Source organism: Ceratina calcarata, unplaced genomic scaffold, assembly GCF_001652005.2.
Source record: "Ceratina calcarata isolate Rehan_Ccalc_2016 unplaced genomic scaffold, ASM165200v1 scaffold165.2, whole genome shotgun sequence".
Lineage (NCBI taxonomy): Eukaryota > Metazoa > Arthropoda > Insecta > Hymenoptera > Apidae > Ceratina > Ceratina calcarata.
The window spans coordinates 234371-253465 of record NW_017137815.1 but is presented as its reverse complement, the minus strand read 5'-3'; the positions used below and the strand labels follow the sequence as shown (position 1 = coordinate 253465).

The 19095-nt window shown below is 46.8% G+C and overlaps 1 protein-coding gene and 1 long non-coding RNA gene across 5 annotated transcripts in view; one reads left to right on the top strand and one right to left on the bottom strand.

Moving 5' to 3' along the window:
• lov (BTB/POZ domain-containing jim lovell protein) overlaps positions 1 to 19095 on the top strand; it is a 93366-nt gene that overhangs the window by 15653 nt on the left and 58618 nt on the right. Inside the window, exon 1 of one of the 3 annotated variants that reach the window (XM_026810668.1) lies at positions 2078 to 2161. The exons of the other annotated variants lie outside the window; for them this stretch is intronic. The gene's annotated coding sequence lies outside the window, so the exon portion shown is untranslated. Of the gene's footprint in view, positions 1 to 2077; positions 2162 to 19095 lie in introns of those variants that run through there. 3 annotated transcript variants of the gene reach the window in all.
• LOC113463823 (uncharacterized) overlaps positions 15669 to 19095 on the bottom strand; it is a 47469-nt gene continuing 44042 nt past the window's right edge. For both annotated transcript variants that reach the window (XR_003388652.1, XR_003388651.1), the window contains one exon: positions 15669 to 18917. This is a non-coding gene — a long non-coding RNA (uncharacterized LOC113463823). The remainder of the gene's footprint in view (positions 18918 to 19095) is intronic.

Here is a 19095-nt window from a genome sequence, read left to right as displayed (position 1 = left end):
TAGCGGGGCGTCCGTATAATAGCCAGTACGCGTTTAACGATCAGGATCCAAAGGGCGTATGGATACGCACACAGGCCAAGGGTTTGGTCGACGAAAGGTATTAAGAAGGTAGTACAGCCCTAACCTAACTGCACGCTCGAGCCCTGGACCGATCCTCGTTCCCTTCGCTTCACCCCCCGTCTGTGCAAGTCTTACTCCGTGGCCCGAAGTTAAGGGTGGTCTCTTTGTCTCGCCACCCTCTCCTCTCTCCTCGGCTCTCACACGGACCGGGGAACACGCGTGTGCGTGAAACCTTGCAAGACGGACAGCGGCGGGGTTGTTGGGGGTGGACGGCTCGAGAGAAGGCGCTCCGGTGGATGGAGTCGGGGTGGATAGTCGGACGAAGGGACCAACGAAGAGGGAGAGAGAGAGAGAGCGAGAAGGAGGGTGAGTACGGAGGGGAATGCAAATTAGAAACGCTTGGGCAGAAAGCATCGGGAGGAAGCGAGAGGGAGCGACACGGAAGGAGAAAGGGTAGTGAGTAGAGTCGGTCGGCAAGGGGGTGGTATATAAGAGGTGGCGAGTGCGGGGGTTGTGGGTGGCCAAGGAAGTTCGCTTATATGGAAAACCATGTGCGTGTACAGCAGCGTGTAAATTCGGTATACGCCAAATTTAGATCGAAAATGTATCAGAACGAAGAATCTATTCTCTTACGAAAGTTCGGTCGGTCGAGCATTAATCCAACGATTAGTTCTTCAAGAAATCAGATCCGGGGATCGTTAGGTGTACGTATAAGGAATCGGATACGATACGATCAACGATAGAATCGAATTTAGGGGATTATGTTTACTTACATGGATCCTCCTATAGTGGCACGTGCACGCAAGCTACCATACGCGTGTGTACGTATCGATTGCCGGTCACCCTTCTTACCTACCTATAGTAATTATTGTGTCCCACCCTCTCGTATCTCCACCCCTCGTACGCGTGCATGTATTCGAGTTCCTTACGTGCCCTGTCCGATCTTCCCTCGTTGCGTGCACGGCCAAGGAATTTAACGGGTGTCGCGCTTCTAAACCGTATTCGCTTTCGTTGAATTGAAATCGAACTAGATTCTAAATAAAAGCGTGGAGTAATTATTTCAAAAGACCGCGTAGTATCAGTATTTCGGTACCATCGATTCAAGTAGAACTAGCGACCGGAGCAAAATCTAACTAAGATACCGACGATTAACCATTCGGGATCGTTTTTCGTCGAAGGAGAGACGCCTTCCTTCGTCAGAGGAAGCGTCTCTCGCGCATAGAAGGTGGTCAGTACGTCGTAAGACGAAGGATTGATTGCCTCCCCGAGGTTTCACGATGAGACGAAGGGAGAGAGTTGACCGAATGGAGAGAGTCCGAGTTAAAGTCGCGTACGTAAGACGAAGGTGAGAGAGGGACGGATAGGTGAAACACGACAAGAAGGGGTGAGAGTCAAGGGTGAACCGGTTCGGGCCGGGGGAAGAGAGGGTTGAGAATGCGGCCAAAGTACGCAGGGGGATGATGACTTGTGGTTGTGTGTCGCGAGATACGGTCGCTATACAGGGTGATCCACCATTGTTTCGATTCGCAACTATTTTCGACGGAACGAGACCCGAAACAAGAAAACGGCTAACCCGCACCGGAGTCGATTACTCGGTCCTAGTCCATTCTACGCTGAATCATGTTTAGGTAACACGTAGCATGGTAACGTAAAAGTGTATCGTCGTCTACCGAAGGTAAAAGTCTCGCATTTCGAAAACGTGAATCACACAGTGCTTAACGTATCGCACGAATGTTACTCTCGAAAGTATTTCGCTCCCAATTTCACAACGTATAAATCCGTCGAGACAACAATAAAATCGCGCGGTCCACCCTGTATAATAGAAGCAACGTCCGTTCGTTTCTCGTTTCCTAACCACTTCCCTTCTCCTCCGTCCTCTATTCCTCTTCCTTCAAGGTCCTTCCCAAGACTGCCCCGTCGTGCGGTAGTCGAGAGGATGGACGAGGGTGGTCGCCCCGAAAGGGTGGCTCGCTTCCATAGGGATGTTCTTGCACTTCGCCCCCTTCGCTTCGGTTCGTTCGCGTGTACCGCTCCTGTGAAATCGTGTTAGTGAACATACGTTGCCACTTCGCCTGTTCTGCGTGCCGCAACTTAAAAACAGGTATGCTTCAATTTCAATAACGATCGTGCGACGGGATCGAATAGGATAGTGCGTTTCGCTTTTTTGGCGCTTCGTTCATCGGCCGAGGTTTACGTATGTACGTATATAATTGGTAATCCAACGTTGGACGTGTACCGCAGCTGTGATTCGTCGAGAAAGTTGATCCGAACGGTGTAAAGGACTCGCGGCTAGACTAAAAGCGGAAAGATTCCCTTAATTAAGCATCGCGCGTATCGACCGCGATATAAAAATCTAAGGACTTGGCACAAAGGTGTAGCTCTCGAAAGTAGAAGAATAAATGAAGAATGGGATATCGAAAATCCTCGAGTCTCCGCGTAAAGGCGGTGACAGAGGCAGAGGCAGAGGCCGGCAGCCTTTAATCACGACTCGAGGCAAATTATGGACAGTTAATTCGCTCGGGTTCCTCTTTCGTGGTCATTTCCATCCATCTCCGCTCCTCTGTGGCCAAAGGCGTTCGCCGTTCCGCCCAGTCAAATCGAGAACCAATCAATACCGATAATTAATTAGAAAAAAAATCAGAAAGGAAAAACTTGCGAAACCTCGAGAGTTTCCTCCGCGACGAGGAAAAACTGCCGGAGGGGCGGTTTCGTTTGACTCGCTCTCTCCCTTTGCCCTCCCCCCGGTCGTCTTCTTTCTCCAAAGGGTGGTTGCGCGCTGGTTTCAACCCTTACCCGAAACTCTTCGCCCCCTCTCTTCCTCTCTATCTCTTATTCACAGTTGGTACCTCTCGTGTCTTCTTCGTGCCCCTTTGCCATTGAATAAATTAACGTTTCGTTTCCTTTTCTCTTTTTTTCTCTCTTTTTTCTTTTTTTTTTTAGTTTAGTTTGCCGATATTCTCCGGGTTCGAGTCGGTTTCTACTCTATATACTGAATGAACTTCTTTTTCTTTCAAAGACCGAACGACGATGGTCTATTCAACCGCGAAAATTCAGCCGGGGAATTTTAATAAACTTGGATCTGTACTGATTAAAACTGAGAGTCGCGTCTTTTGTTGCTTACCAATATCTCGCGTCTTTCCGTGGATTTATTCCTGTTCTGGATTCGCCGCTCTTCTCGGAGTGAAACGAAAGGGCGAGCGAGAACGAGGAAACGTTAGATGCGAGAGAAGAGAGAGAGGAAATAAGATAGACGTATCTAGTATGTAATCGCGGGAACGTCGACGTATGTCCGGTTGTCGTACATGTACATGTATCGTTCTCTTTTTATTTTATCTATTTAATTAAATATATAGCGCGATTTATTTATCGGAATAAAATCTATGACACACGTGCTACGAGTAAATGGTATGTAGTCGTATGGAATGAAAAGATAGACGTATACGCGCGTTACAAATTGGAATCGGAACGATGAGCGATAAAAATTCATCGTCTCGCCGCATAAATCGTATCTGAGCCCGACGCAAAAGCCGGAGGGTCCCACACGGGGTGAACTGACCATCGCCGGATTGCGCTGGTCATGGTTTCCAGTTTCCACCCCCTTTATTTGCTATCGTTCCCTTTTTCTCTTGTTACGGTCTCTCTTTCTTTCGGTCGGACAGTGACCCATCCCCTGCCCCGTTCGTGGATCAGGGATAAAGCAGGACGGAGTCGGTGTCGGGGGTGAGGTCAAGGGGAGAAAAGAAGGGTGGACGACCCCGAGAAAAGAGGGAAAACGAGAACGAGGTCCGAGAAGAGGGAAAGTTGGCCCTGGAGGAGGGTGGGTGATAAATTGATAGTGGACGTGCGCCACGCGGCCACTCACCCCCTTTCAGTCCGAGAGACCGAATGACACCCTCGCCGCTGCTCGACCAACTGCCCCCGAGACTGTTTTCGTACTTACTATTCCCTGTCTACCGTTCCATTCTCAGTCTTGCTACGCGTCGTGACATAAAGAGATGATCGGCCATACGGGCTCGATTACAACATGTGTTACGAGTGACATGGAGTACTATACGTTATCTACATAATTGAAAATTAGAATCTCGATGCTTGGCGATCGATGAATATTCTATTAGAATATTTGTGCCTTTCACATATCTGTGTATACATGGTACGTATAAATGAGCTTGTACGATAAAAAATAATCCGGTAAAGACACGTACGAGAACGAGAAGCGGGTCGAGAAAGACGGATTTATGCCGAATCGCCAGGCACCACCGTTCGTGTCACCCCCGCGGCGGGCGGAGGGTGACTGTAAGTAAAGAGGAAGAAGGGTGGTGGTTGCGAGAGGAGAGGGGAGGGAGACAAAGGGGGAGTTTTAATGTATGCCCACCGAGAGAGGCTATAAAAATCAATACCTCAAATTACCAGGCAGTACTTAATTTTCTTGGAGCAACCGACTCCCACCCTTTGGTCGTTCTCCCACCAGTACCGGCACCACCACTGCCGCTACCGCGACCCACCCCTCTTTTTCGCGAAACTCCGTTTCCGTCGGCAGCGACGACGACGACGACGCGACGGGTGGATCGACCAGCGAGGATTTCGTTCGCGTGCATTTCGCGCTACCGATGAATGCGTTTCGTAAATGTTTTAAAGGGGAAAACGCAACCCCTTTCGTCGCGACACGAGTGACTCTTTTGATCGCTTTTTTCATTTGTCGTCCTAATCATTATAAATACCGCAGACGAGTCGAAGGACATCGTCTCTGAATTTACTTACAAATAAGCGGCGAATTTATCTCGGATGTTCTTAAGCCTCCGGGGCGCGGGCGGTGCGTATTGAAAGAGGGAGTTATCGGAGATGTACACGGGGCGAATAGAAGGAACGGAGGAATGGAGGAGCAGAAGTGGCTCTTCTCTCTTCTCCGTGGCTTTATTCAATTACGAGGAATTAAAGTTCATTTGCGCCGAGCGGGCCGCGCGCGCGCGCTCTACCTCGAACAGCGATATAACTTTTGATACTCGTCGAGGAGAACCGATTCGCGTAGACACATATAAACCGTCGTCGAAAACGTTTCTTCGATCCGGATTGTACTCGCTTGCTATTTCCGTCGTCTCGTCGCTCGATCTTTAATCGAGCATTGTTCTTCAATCGCCGAATTATCATTAATGAGTGTTTTTACGCATTTGATCTGCCAGTAACGGGAAAGAATAATCAGCGACGAGGTTGGTTCAGGTCAATCGTATTCTTTAAGAATATTCGAGTAAGCATGATAAGAAATTTATTTGGACGAATAAATGAAAAAATAAGAAAGCAGAAGGCGAAGAAAAGATGACGGGAAGTTGTTCGGTAAATATTGTTCGTTCGTTTTCGCCTTTCGCGTCGAGATAAAGAAGCCCGAGGGAGTGAAAGAGAGAAGAATAGAGCCAACGTTCTTCTCTCCTCTTTCGCGTTTGCAGTTCATATGTGAGCGTCGATTTCGCGGTTCGCTGCGCAGCGTGAGTGGTTCGCCTTTGAAAAAAAAATCGGAGATCGTGATCTCGGAGCGATGGGTCCTTCGCATCGCGCAAGTCCGCTCGAACAATGCCCGTGCAATATATTTACCAACGGTACATGCATATTACTCGTAACGTTTTAAATTGCCGTAAATTAATCCGAAATATGCATTCCTCTTCACGTATATTATTCTAATTGGACTGCGCGTAGTTTAAAAACTGTACTGTCTGAAAATCGGTCCTCCGACGCGATAAAGGAACGCGTACGAGGATTATTTGACTCGATATCGCGTAACAGATACCTACAGGAATAAATACGGAGAGAAGGCGGAAAGGTGAATAAAAGATTTCTTAAAATGATTTGCCCCCGAACGCGCGTATTACCCGAGGTTACGCGGGTGGAACGCCACTATACTATACAGAGGTTAGCTAGCTGGGGGAGAGAGAGTCTCTCGGTATGTGTATGTATGTGGCACACCTGTTGCTTCTTCGGTTCTTAGCACCAAATCGAACCGACGACGCGACGCTCTCGGCCCCGGCTCTCTCTACCGACGCGATACCATAAAATGGAATTTCATAAAGTGTATTTGGAAGCCTGTGGGTACGCATGGGTACATCATCCTCCAAAAGTTTAGATTCGCGCCGCCTGTTGCCCGCCTGTTGCCTGAGAGTGATTCGTTATGAAAATTTATATCGATCCGCGTTTATAATAGTGTCCCTTGGTTCTCTGCGAAGGAACCAGCGTGAACGTTCCATTTCATTTTTAACGGCGGGTGTACGTGTACACGCGTAAGGATACTTTTTGCACACAGCCACCGCGTATATCCATCGAGTCGAGGTTTCGCGAAGGTGATATCGTTGGTATCTCTCCACGTTCCTTCTCCGTTATCCCTAAAGGATCGTCTACCCAATATTTATTTCGCACCGGGCCTCCTCTGATTTTATTCGGGATATCGTGCGCGCGTTTCAAACGTGCATATCTCATCGAGTACTACTTACGCGTACAAGCTGGTAGCCGGGTAAAACGTAAAACGAATCGCTCTTCGTTCTCCTCCCCTCGTGTTTTATCTCGCGAGATATTATAACAGGGGTAACTTAACACCTCCGGAAGGGTGAGTTCCCGCTTCTTCTCATTTAAGCTCCTTTATGCTCTTCAAAGTGGACACTGGATACTAATACGTGGCTCGTACATTCGTTAGACCTTCTCACAAACGATTGATCTACGATCTTTTCTACTTACGCGAAGGTATCGTCAACGGTTATACGTATTTGACTAGTCGCTGCAAAAGATACAACAACGAGACTTATTCTATTGTCTTTGTAGATGCACTGTTTAAAATCCTGATCGATACGTATAGATAATAATCAAATCTGTTCGATAAATGAAATCCGAAATTTGCATAACTCGTATATTCGGAGTTCACGAGGCACACGTACACAGGAATAACGCGTTCATACAAACATATATGAGTTTAAAAGGTGTTACGTTACACGCGGGGTATGCTTTTATCTTAGATAAAACCGTTCGGCCATGATTTATGCTCCTCGGGAAGCTACTCATTACTCAAGTACACATATCACGCGCGAAACCCCGTATTAATTCCAAAAAGGTACGGATCGTGCATAAATTATGCACCTTTGTGCGGTGGTAAAAATTCAGAGCTCGTTGCTTTACGGTTGCGCTGCTGTTTCGGGGAAAGTCTGCTACTGTCCCGTTCGAAACTTTTCGTCACAGTTAATTGCACCGCTTGGCTTTACTTTTTCTTTAAAGAAATATTGACGAACCGACGCCAAAACGTACTATGCTATTATACTTTTTTAAGAACGCCACGAGCACTTTTGGCCGGTATTGTACTTACATTCGAAACGTGGCGAGTCCAGAAAGAAAAAGGGATTGGGAGGAGGAGGGAAGAAAGATGAGGCCGTGTCCACGGTCGTGACTGGCCGTGACATACACGCCTCACGTTCTACATAGATCTTCGCGGCGGCGGCGTTCGGTTACTTACTCTCCGATGATGATCGCACTACCACCGATCATCATCGTCGTCATCGTACATAGGAAAGTAAACAAATTTAATCGGTCCAGCGAAAGTACGTATCACGATCCACGTGATTCTTTAATTTTTAAAAATATTACATATTTTGTCTGAAAGAAAATAAGACTTAAAGAATTCGGGAAAGGAAATTAGTTAACGTATGTACGCGTTTTCATCGAGTACACATATGCTCGATAATACCGTGTTTACGATAATAATGAAAAGCTCTCGTAAATTCTACTCGAGCTCGTATCCCCGAGAACCTCGAGACTGCGCGGCGTTGAGAATCGACACCAGGCGCGGCGGAGTGGCTTGTAACTCGTTGATCGAATCGCGTTCCCCGCGATGGAACCACGTGTCACGTATTATACTCACTCGGGCAGCGATGCGTTTTCTCACGCGGCGGTCTCGCGACCGGATCAATCGAACGAACGAAAAGGTTTGTACTGGAGATAATAGACGGACAGCGGAGCGGAGCGGAGCGGAGGGGTGCCAGGTGGTAACAGAGGCTGCTCCTCTCCGCGTAACATTGATTGCAGATCGAACCCTCCACCGCAAACGAATGCATAGATATCTATTTCTGTTCGATACACCTGTATCCTGATTTAAATTACCATCGACTTCCTGCGATTCCCCGCTTGTCCGTCCGTCTCTGATCCGAGCCAGCAAATCGATCAAACGGATCGCTAGGTAAACGACAAACTACACGTATTAATCGTTCTATTAACTCCTTGTCTCTGCGATTGAAATTGCCAGTTTTTTTAAACAAGTAGTCGTCAACTTCGTAATATTAGGTGAAGTAAAAAGTTCTGAGCCTTTTTTGTCTTTATTTCGACGATGAAATTGACTTCTTGAGACCAGCCTTATGCAAATGGTTCCAAACGGTTTTCTGGCTAATCTTCAGTTCCTGGGCAATAAAATAAGTGCTCGCATGCCGGTCTGACTCGACGATTTCCATGATTTTATCAACGTTTTCGACGATTGGCCTACCAGAGCGTGTCTCATCTTCGACGTCCATATTACCAGAACAGAAACGTTGGAACCACCGCTTTGCTATTGCATTCGATACTGTATTGGATTCATAAACAGCACAAATTTTTTTGGCCGCCTGCATCGCTTTTTCCCCTTGGTCGTAGTGGTACTGAATAATGTATCGAATTTTCTCGTTTTTTCCTCCACTTTGGAACGCACTAACACACAACTGGATTCACTCATCAAAAAATTGTCACAAGACTTTTTTTAAGGCGTTATGTCGCCTTTAATTTGCCGTATAGAATGAGAAGATACAACGTATACATCGTAAGATATGGCTCACTAAAGCCATGTAGCGAAAAAGGCTCAGAACTTTTTACTTCACCTAATACTTTTCCAACTCTAAACCTATCGAGAGTTCATGTTGAATTTTCCGAATAGTCCCGTATAAGTAATCTTCATATTCGGCATCACGTACAATCAGCGTACAGAATTAGGCGTGAGTTGTTTAACGCTGCGGGAATTTTCATACGAGCAAGCACCGGTTCATGGTTGGCGTGACCCCGTATCATCTCTGGAAGAAGAGAGGAAGGCGACAATTAAGCCACTGCACCTTACGTCTGTTCTCTCTGCTGCTGCCGACGAATGTTTAGCAGCGCGTAGGTATCCAATTAACAGCGTGACTCCTTTCGAAAGGTGCACCTACCCACCTATCCTATTGTGCGCGTACCGTGTACCGTGCGAGTTATTTACGCATGTGACGCAGGAAGACGAACGCGCGATAGATCGTGGGTGGGTTAAAAAACAATGGGGCTATTTACCGCGTGGACTAACCCTTTTGCTTCGCGAACCGAGACACCTGTTAAGTGGCTCGAAATTGATTTTGACCAGCCACGAAGCGTTCGTACTACGGTTTCTCTTATCGAAGGATTTTAGTAGGTAGACGATCAAAGTTCATCCATCGTCTATTTACTTACTAATCGGCTAACGACTTCGCGACGGAAACATGGCCAGCCCGTTTATCGTGAGACAGACTGGTTGGGTACGTAAGCCTCGAAAAGGTGAAACGAAAAGCAGTTAACTCGTCACGCGTTCTGCGGTTTCGCGGATTCGTCGGCGTTTCGTCGCGGAAATTGAGCGGATTCGAGCCCACCGCGGAAATTACAGAGTTGACAGGGACCAGGGAACGGACACGAGGTATATAAGAAAAAGGGGAAAAAATGTCGGATGGCCTGCGGTGAGGCGAAAAGAGAAAAGACGCGAGGGTGGTACGAGCCAGAGACGCGGGAGGAATCGGTGGAAGTAGGAACGGAATGAGGTTCTAGGTGCATCGAACAGACAAATAGATTTACGCGCAGCGAAACGAAATCTTCTTTTATCGGGATCGTTCGTAAACCGGACGTTGGAGATCTGTCGAGAGCGGAAGGGACACGCGTAATGGAGAAGATTATAGGTACGTGCGAGGACTAAGTGTAGGTACACATCTCTCCCTCCCTCTCTCTCTTTCTTTCTCTCTTTCTCTTTCTCCTCCTCCTCGTCGTTTATTTCCATCCGTTGAAATTCGCGGTGTCTCCTGTATATTTGTAGCCGTATTCCGGTTGCAACGCCGCGGAGCGGTAACCGGAATAAATAAGAGAGAAAAGCCCCCGTCACGAGCTTCTTCTTCTTGCGGTCGGGACGCCGCCGTCTCATCTCGGCGGCGGCCAATCAGCCTCCTAATCACTGAGCTCTACCTGAAAACGTTCGTATTCTTTTCCACCCCTGCTCTATCCTCTTCGCTGCTTAAACGCGTACGCCGTGCACCCGCTGCGTCATGACGATAAATTCAATCAAACGCTTCTAATTCTCGTCCACGGCGTGCGGGCCCCAAGAATACACAAACGTTAAATGCAAACGTCGAATTTATGTTCGACGTCACGTAGTGAATTCTTTTCAACGCGACTATAGAGACGTTCGTACAATGATCGAACGATGAAACGATGCGATATCCCGGAGTAGAATTAACGAGATTCCATTATATATTCGGTCGCGAAAGAAGTTGTTCGAGACGAGAGCAATTCCGTCGGGCTGAAAACGTGTGGGTTGCACGTATGTGGACGCGGACATGGGTTCTTGATTCCTGATGGGTGCACCGATCCTCGTGGCCGCCCAGGGTCATGCCCCCTACCCTCCGCAATATAATCTTCCTCTCCTCTCGTCGTGTGTGCTCTGCTCTGGTATTCCGTCGGCCGAGGGCCGCCCGCCTCTTTTCTTCCTTCCTAACTTTCCTTTTGCCAACGGTTCCGTGATCCTTCTATCGCTCTTCTTCTCCCCTTCGTTTGATCTCTTACCACCCGCCTCGATATGTGTAACCTTTCTTTCTTCCCTTTATTGTTGGCCCGTAGATACACGACTTACGCGCAGTCATTAAATTCCTATCGCGACGCGAGTCGTTCGCATTACGTCCTATTCTACTCGTCTTAGGTTTCTTCTACCTATCATACGATACGTACGTATTTAGGTAGACATTGTATTTAGTATTCACAGTTTATAATTTATCTCGTTCCACGGGTCAATGGCTCTGGTTCGCTTCGCTCTGCTTCGCGCACCACCTCTTCCCTTCGGAGAAAAGAGTTGGAGAGAAAGAGAGATTTTCCCTCTCCACATACGTTTCATCGGAGTTCGAACCGTTCGAGGCTGGACGATTCCGTTTCGTTCCGTTCGTTCGTTCGTGTTACTCTTTGCCGTTCCGGAGACTTCAATGCGCGACAACCTCCCTCTTTTCTCTCCTCTCCTCTCGCGCTCCTCTTTATCCTCCCCACCAGTTCCGGATAGCGCCTTCCCCTTTTCCTCGGCCCGGTGTGCCGCGTTTCCCGTCCCGCGGCCGTGGCCAACAGGTATTTTTATAAAAACTCACTTTTCTCTCGAAAATTAACTATTTTTTTTCCGACGACGCCAGAACGAAGTCCGTGGCTTCGTGGAAATCGAAGTTTAGCTGCATTTCTGATCCACGCGACGATTCAGAATGGGAACTCGGAAAGTCGGAACAATATTACTCGGGAAAGAACGCAATTTTTTGCGTACCGAGAGACGCGCGAACAAGCCGTTTCGTATCGCATTCGACTAGGCTTCCTCGAAGCGAGTGTACTCGCTTGCTCGCTTACTTACAAAAAAAGCGATAATCGTTAGGTTCACCGAAGCGGTGATTATTCCAACAGAATTTCACGGAATGGAACCGAATGAGTTTGAGGAACAAACAATTTACCGGCCATCCTGATTGCTCGTAAACTTCGCTCCGAGTACAAAGTATCGTCATTGTCTCGCGATGTTTGTTCTTCTTCGATCATCACTCCTCTTATTCGACACCGTACCAGTCCTAACCGTGGAAACGTTCGGAATGACTCGATGGAAGCACGAACTTGTCGCGGACAGATGGTATCGGACGAATATTTAATATTATCAACGACGAACGTCAGCGGGAATTATATTTATTAGCTGCTCGAAATCGAACCACCGGCGATGCTCGGATTCGTCAAAGGATAATTATTCTTTTTTCCCGTACGTCCATAAGCGGTATAACCGATGTCGTAGCTTTCTTATCAAAGCCGACGACTCGACAAGAGTCTTTTATATACATTATAACTTCACAAGACTGTTATTCTTTTTTATTTATAACGTATAACTATCATTATCGGAGGAAGTGACCACGCAAAAGCTAACGAACTAGTGTCCACCGTTTGATGGGAACGAGAAGGAAGGTTGCGTCGATTGGCCGTAAGAAACAAAGTTCTTTTCCCTTTGTTCCGCGTTTCATTCGATATTTCAATCAATCGGGAAGAGGGAACGATTCGGTGGATGGCCGGTCTATTAAATTCCTTGAAAATATTCGCCCGCGTGGTTACGAATAAAAGACTCGAAACCGTACCTACCTGCCTATTATGCTCGCTGGGCGAATTATCGTGAATCTAATAATCGATTGGTATGCGACGCCCACCCTTTTTTCATTAGGCATTTAATACGAATGAGCAACCGTCTTCACTCGTCCTAACTGCATTTCTCGGATTCCCTACTGCGAATTCATTACGCTGCGAATTAAATAAAAATTTATACATGTATACAATATATACGAACACGAACAACGGAGAGACCGTTCGACGACTATCAAATACGTTTAATAATAATTAATAGTGCGTGCTTAATAATTGGATCGAACGATGCGTTAATCGCTCGTCGCTTATTCCATTTGAACGATAGTCCACCTGTGTAACGAGGGTCCATGGGTGTCCACGAGCATCTCGGTTCCCATCCTCCCCTCCCGTTGCCGCGAAGAACAAGAACAAGAAACAAACTGTAGCGATGTGGGAACCATCGAGCACCATACCGTGCTCCCTGGACCACGAACGAGTGAAAGGTTCTGACTCTCTACTCTACGAAGTTTAACTCTCTCGACCGACTCGGCCGATTCGCATTTCTACGTACATATTGTAGACGTAATATGTATTTGAGGCATGCGTTGTCTACGACACGAGCCGAGAAACACGCGTACGCACGTTTTAAGATCGTACGAGTCGTAGGGAAGTGAATCTATGAACGAATTTACTTTACTAGTTATCTCCGGGGTCGCGATTACCGATCCTAAGATTTCGTTCTCCGTTTTGCAAGTAAAAAGTCGCGGTGTATGGTAAATAAAACGGAACGCGCGAAACCACCGGAACGTTTAAAATATACAACCCAGCTCGCCTCGAACGAAAACTATTAAAACTGGGAAACTACAAATAAATACGGATTCCCGTCTAACCGCGGACTCGCGTATCTTAATTCCCGCCACTCGTAAAATTTAAATTCACGTGCCGCACGCTTCGTTTCGTATGCGCGGCGCCCCTTAAAAACCTCCCCTCGCTCGCGAATCCATCGGATCCGACTCATCTTACAACCCTTTCCTTACTTAAATCCAAATAAAGCTCGAGATTCTTGAGTCTCTACCCGTTCCCTCCCCGGAGTGTAGGCGGCGCGGCGTTCCGACCCCTCTGGATCGGAAAACTCTGCGTCCCCCTCGCGCCGTTTCTGTCCGTTTTCTTCTTTCGACCCCCTCCAGTCTGCTCTCTCTCTCTCTCTCTCTCTCTCTATCTATCTATCTTTCTCTCTTTCTTTCTCGAGTCTTAACCCTTCTTCTCTCTTTCTTACAACACGTCCTCCCTCTTTCTCTCCCTCTGTTTCTCTCTCTTTTTACCACCCCTATCCGTCTTCGTTTCATCCCCGTCCCTCTCTCAGCTTTCGTTCCTTCGAGCTGCTGCCGCTGGTAACGAGAGGAGAAACACCCTCGTCGCTACTTTTAATCGACCCGCGCTTTCTTCTGCTTATACATACCTAGCCACCCCCCTACCCTCGTCACCCTCCTCGACGAGTGGAGTAGGAGTGCTCATCTCCATCCCCCGAGCAGCCTCCTCCACCCTGGGTCGGTTCCTCGTCTCTCTCGCTTCTTACGTCTCTCATCTTTACCGCCAACGTCGTATATAAGTACCCGAAGGGCGTTGTCTTTGGTCTTTCGCGTATTTTGCCTGCTCGACGCGAACGAAACACGCGCGCACGCGAACGAGTAGTTTTCCCCGGGATTAAATGCGAAACGAACGCCCCGGACCTGGTCTAGGTCCTGGCCTGTCCCGGGCAAACGCCTCTCGGTACGAATGGACCGATTCTCGCATCCACCAATCGTCCACCGACCTATCCGTCTTCATCTCTACGCACGCATAATATTCGACGCTTATTAAATTCTTAGGTTCAATTTACCATGTACCATTCCATTTATCCTCGAACGAACAGGATCGCGCGGCGGAATCCTCTTCATTCTCTGATCCGAAAGCGTGGCCGTGCCGCTCGCGGTACGTTCCCTACGTTGAGGAGAAAAAGCGCGAACCGAAATCAGCTGGGCGAACGTAAATGGAAAAGTAACGTCCACCGGACCGGACGGTCGTAAAATGAGGGGAAGGAAAGGGGGGAAAGGAGAGGCGGCGGGGACGCGATGGAGATATAATTCGAAAAGTTCGTTCGTTTGGAACGATGATTAAAATAAACGCGGCCAGATTCCGAGTTTCGCTTTGGAAATAGAGTGAAGAATAATGGGAATGAAGTCGAGCAGGAAATACATGGTCAACTTTACGTATAATCGGTACGACGTCTCCCCGAAAATATTCCGTTAGGTGAAATTCTGTCGTTCCAGATTTCAATCGTTCGCGTCGTCATCGTCGTTATAGGTACCTATGTAATTGCCAGCTGTGGGGCAACGATGTTCGTATCATAATCCTTGGATTAACGGCCGAACGGAAAAGCTAAACTTTGCGCTCGATTAATCGAAGACAGCTCGAACCTGGATTTCGAAAGTTCCGTTTCGAGTTATCGTCGAGAAACCTTTTAAGTCTCTATTAAGAACCGATTTATTTAGTAAACAAAGTTTACGCTCTCGGCCGTTGAACGCGGTCCGATCAAGAAATTATTCTAAACGATTATCTCGAGAATTAAATCCACAAAACAGTACGTCTTGCGATTGACTAGAATTAATAGATTCGAATTCGTCGAACGGTGAAACACGATTTTACGCGCACGCGTTCCCAACATTTTTAATCCGCGAAATCTGTGGAAATTCGCTGCACGCGAACCAAAAACGCTTTTGTACCCGTTTCGCGTGCACCGGACGTGAAAAAAGGGAAAAGTTGTCGAGGAAACAGCGAATGGGTATCGCTTCTGAAGTGTATATTTTAACGTTCCGCGAACGCAGGAGCAAAAAAGAGGAATATTAAACGAGACACAAGGAGGACCCGTTTCTGCGAGGAATATTTTTAGGGGGTGGAAAGTAGTTATATACAACTCCCTGTTTCTTTTTTTTTTTTGGTTTTAGACCATTGTTTATTGCGGCTGTTTTTAGCCGCGTCTGTTTCCTTTGCAATTTTTCGGCCTCAGGATTTTTAATATAGGAAATTGAATGTAGAGAATTCTTGGAGGAAATTGTACCAGGTGCATTTTTTCTAATATTTCAATCACAAAGAATTATGCGTGTAAATATTTAGAAGAATCGTCTGGTATGAAAAATGAAAAGCATAGATCGTTCGTACTGAGATTTTATTATTATACATATATTACTTACACAGTATCATTACACATTATTTTAATCTGTTCACGAAGAATCGTTTTCCAATATACGGACACCATGAAACGCGCAACGTAAAGTAGCACTCGCGCCGAATCAAAGACGCGTGAACCATAATCGAAACTGATTATAATAGCAAAGTCGACGTTAAACGTGCACGTAAAAGAAAAATGTTGCGCACTGTAAAAGTGTATGACGATAGAAGAGACACATACACGACATGTAAAAGGAGGAGCTTCAACGACTAACGAGAAGCATTCGTGCCCGGGTACTTAAATACATTTGCAAACTAAAATAGGAAGGCGCACTCGAGCAGAGGATCACTTAATTTTTAATATACGGACGACCATTTATATCTACGTGTATACGTACGTACCCTATATACGTTTACTTAGGAACGAGATGCGATCCGAAGCGATTGAGAAAATAGGTCGAGTGACATCGGTTTCTTTTCTACTAACCCTTTCCCAGCTCAGTTCTTATTTTTTCCTATCGATCTTGAATTGAACTCGTTTCTACGCACACGTCTGTCCGACTCGACTGTTCGTACTTCGGGCGATCATATGGAAGTAGTAACGTGAATGAAAAAAAATCAAAGATATCAGTTGGGAATAGGTACACGCGCAATGGGTGAAAAATAGCGACGAGCCGAGGGAATAGATTGAACGCGGATAAAAACAAATTGGATATAGATAGAACTGAATGGAGGGATAGAAATAGCCGGGAAAGAGAAGAAAGAGGGCGAGAACTGGGATAGGGGATGACAGCGCGGCGCGAGGGACAGGGAACGGCGGAGAACCGAAACCGGAAACAGAGTCAATGACTCGGGATTACCGAGTCGAGTTAACGTTAGTCCATTCTCCATCCGGGTGACAAGAAAATTGTACGCGTAAGACACGTAATAGAATCGAATGGACTATATTTGAGGAGAATGGCGAACTTTAGTCAATCAGAAAAGGGTATCGAAACTATTTTAAGCCTGGAAACGTTATTATGGTTACCTGGCGGTCCTTACACCTCCGTCGCTCGCAGACGAATCTATACGCGTGTCAGAATCCGCAATTTGTCTACGATAAAACTAATGCCAACTAAAAAATGTTCGCACAGAATTCGTATTTATTATTATTCTTGGATCGTACGATCATCGTATGCTAAAAGTTTTAGAGCAAACATCGAGGATAGCGATTTACCAACACTTCTCATTCGCGAGAGGCTTGCGTTCGGCAAAATAAAACAGTAACGAGAGTTTCGTTCCCCTGGTCGGTTTTTCATGCTTTTTTCTCCTGGGATCGATCATCGAGCACACCGTGTCCGGTCCAGAGTGTGGCGTACACCTCGCTTCTCACACTTGACTCGCACGATTCCACATTAACTTCATTTCGCAGCCCGATTCAGTTCGATATGCGAGACCGATACGGGAGAAAATAAAAGACTCCGGATTCAGGCTCGTAGTTACGCTCTGTCTTCCGATCAAAGATCTTCAGCCTGATGAATCGAATTTAACGTAATAAAAAAAAAAAAAGAATGGCAATTGAGAATGTGACCGAGATCGCGGAGAATTTGGCTGCGAGCAAGAGCGGATGCGTCCGCGAGAGGTCTAATGAAATTTATACAGATACCGTAGGAAAGGAATCGGGTCGAATCTGTTCTTTTTTAAAACTCTAGTCACAGATCCGTTGGCGAGATTCCTTATCGATGAAAAATCCGTGGCCCAGTAGAAGATCAAAGCAGCGAGCCAGAGGTTTCTCACATCAGCAACGGTTAGATTTAAGGGTACGGAAAAATTCGAGGTTCTACATTAAAGCGAAAAATAATGAAATCAATGAAGGATCTTTGTCAATCGTTACTAACAAAAAAAAATTTCCAATTGATCCAACTGATTGAACGAATCGTTCGCTTTCCAAAATGTGTGCCCGTTACTTTTTGTAACGGGTAAAATCGTCGGATTCGAGACGGCATTGGTCCGTGAGAATGTGTGATAAAAAACTGGATCGCATGGATGCAGAACAGGAGAAAGAGAGAGGGAGAGCTCGTTCGTTCCATTTCTTATATTCTCTCCTATCCCCTTCCCGTTTGGCTCGGTTCGGTTCGGTCGGTGGAATCCGCCTACGTTTCACTGGTCATGCAGCGAAAAAGGGAAGAGATCTGTTCGCACGTTTGAAGAGTGTTCCGTCGCGTCGCGTACCGGAACAAACCGCATCGATTCATGTTACCACGGAATTTGACGTGTGTAATGTACTGGGTGGCTCGTCACGATGCTACTCGGTTTTTAATCGCGAGAAAATAGACCGGAATCTCTATACTTAACGACAAGGCTTCGAGCTCTTTTTACGTCGTTCCAAAACTGGCTCGAGTCATCTCGTCGCGTGTGTGACTAATGAAACTAGTTCCGTCTTTTTGTATGATTTTCGGTGGACACTCCATTTGTACGCGCGGAGCTAATTAAATGCCGTGGACATTTAATCGTGTATTCAATACTCAATACACTGTATCAAATTCCCCTCGCCAGGAGACGTCTTTACGTACGCCTGTCGGTGACGTTCTTAGAATTATGCGAGTCTTGCAAATTTAGATGTTCAGGTTCGAATGGCTTTTATAACAGCTGATGGCGGTACTTTCGCTCTCCTATTCTCTCTCTCTCTGTTTCTCTCTCTTTCTCGAATTCCACTGAACCTGAAGGAAAAAACTAAAAGGTTGGCAAAGTTGGAGAGAAATCATCCGAAACTGTTATGACATAATTAGGGTCGATCCGAACGAAGCCAGGGGACGGACGAGGAGGAGGGTCAAGAAGAGAGGGACGCGGACACAGTCGGAACCGAGCCTGGCAACCATTCATTCTCTACTCCGTTTGACGACTCGCGGTTCATTCAGGGATTTTAAGACTTTTCCTAGAGCCGCTCATTTCTTCACCGTTCTCTCCTTTGTTTCTCGTTCGCCTCGTTCGCCTTCTTCGCTTTTTTCTCATCGCCACGCTTCTGGTTCGCGGTTGTTGTTGTTGCCGCTGCTGTGTATAGAGTACGAGTTTACTGTTCGTAGAGTCACGTGAGAGAGCAATTTTCTTCGCCGATGACGGGTCGTGCGGATCGGGCGAACACGAATCGCCTTCGAATCTTCCACGTTTTATGTACTCGCCAGTGGTGTACGATCTTTGGCCGCGAGACTTCCCGGAACGCCTCTCTCTTTCTTCATCGACCGATACCTTGCCCACTTTGTCGTCTTTCATGTTTATTCCACGTTAATTGCTGCAAACGATGCCTATAAATATGAAAAAATTACTGTAGAATCTCTCGTCGCTGATCGGACCGTATCTGAAGAGATCGTATTAACGAAATGACAGCGAGCCAATTTTGATTTCAAGCGTTTCGTTTAGTACAGCTCTCGCGGGGTCCTCGAACGTCGTACAAATTTTCAACTGACCATTGCATCCTCGCCA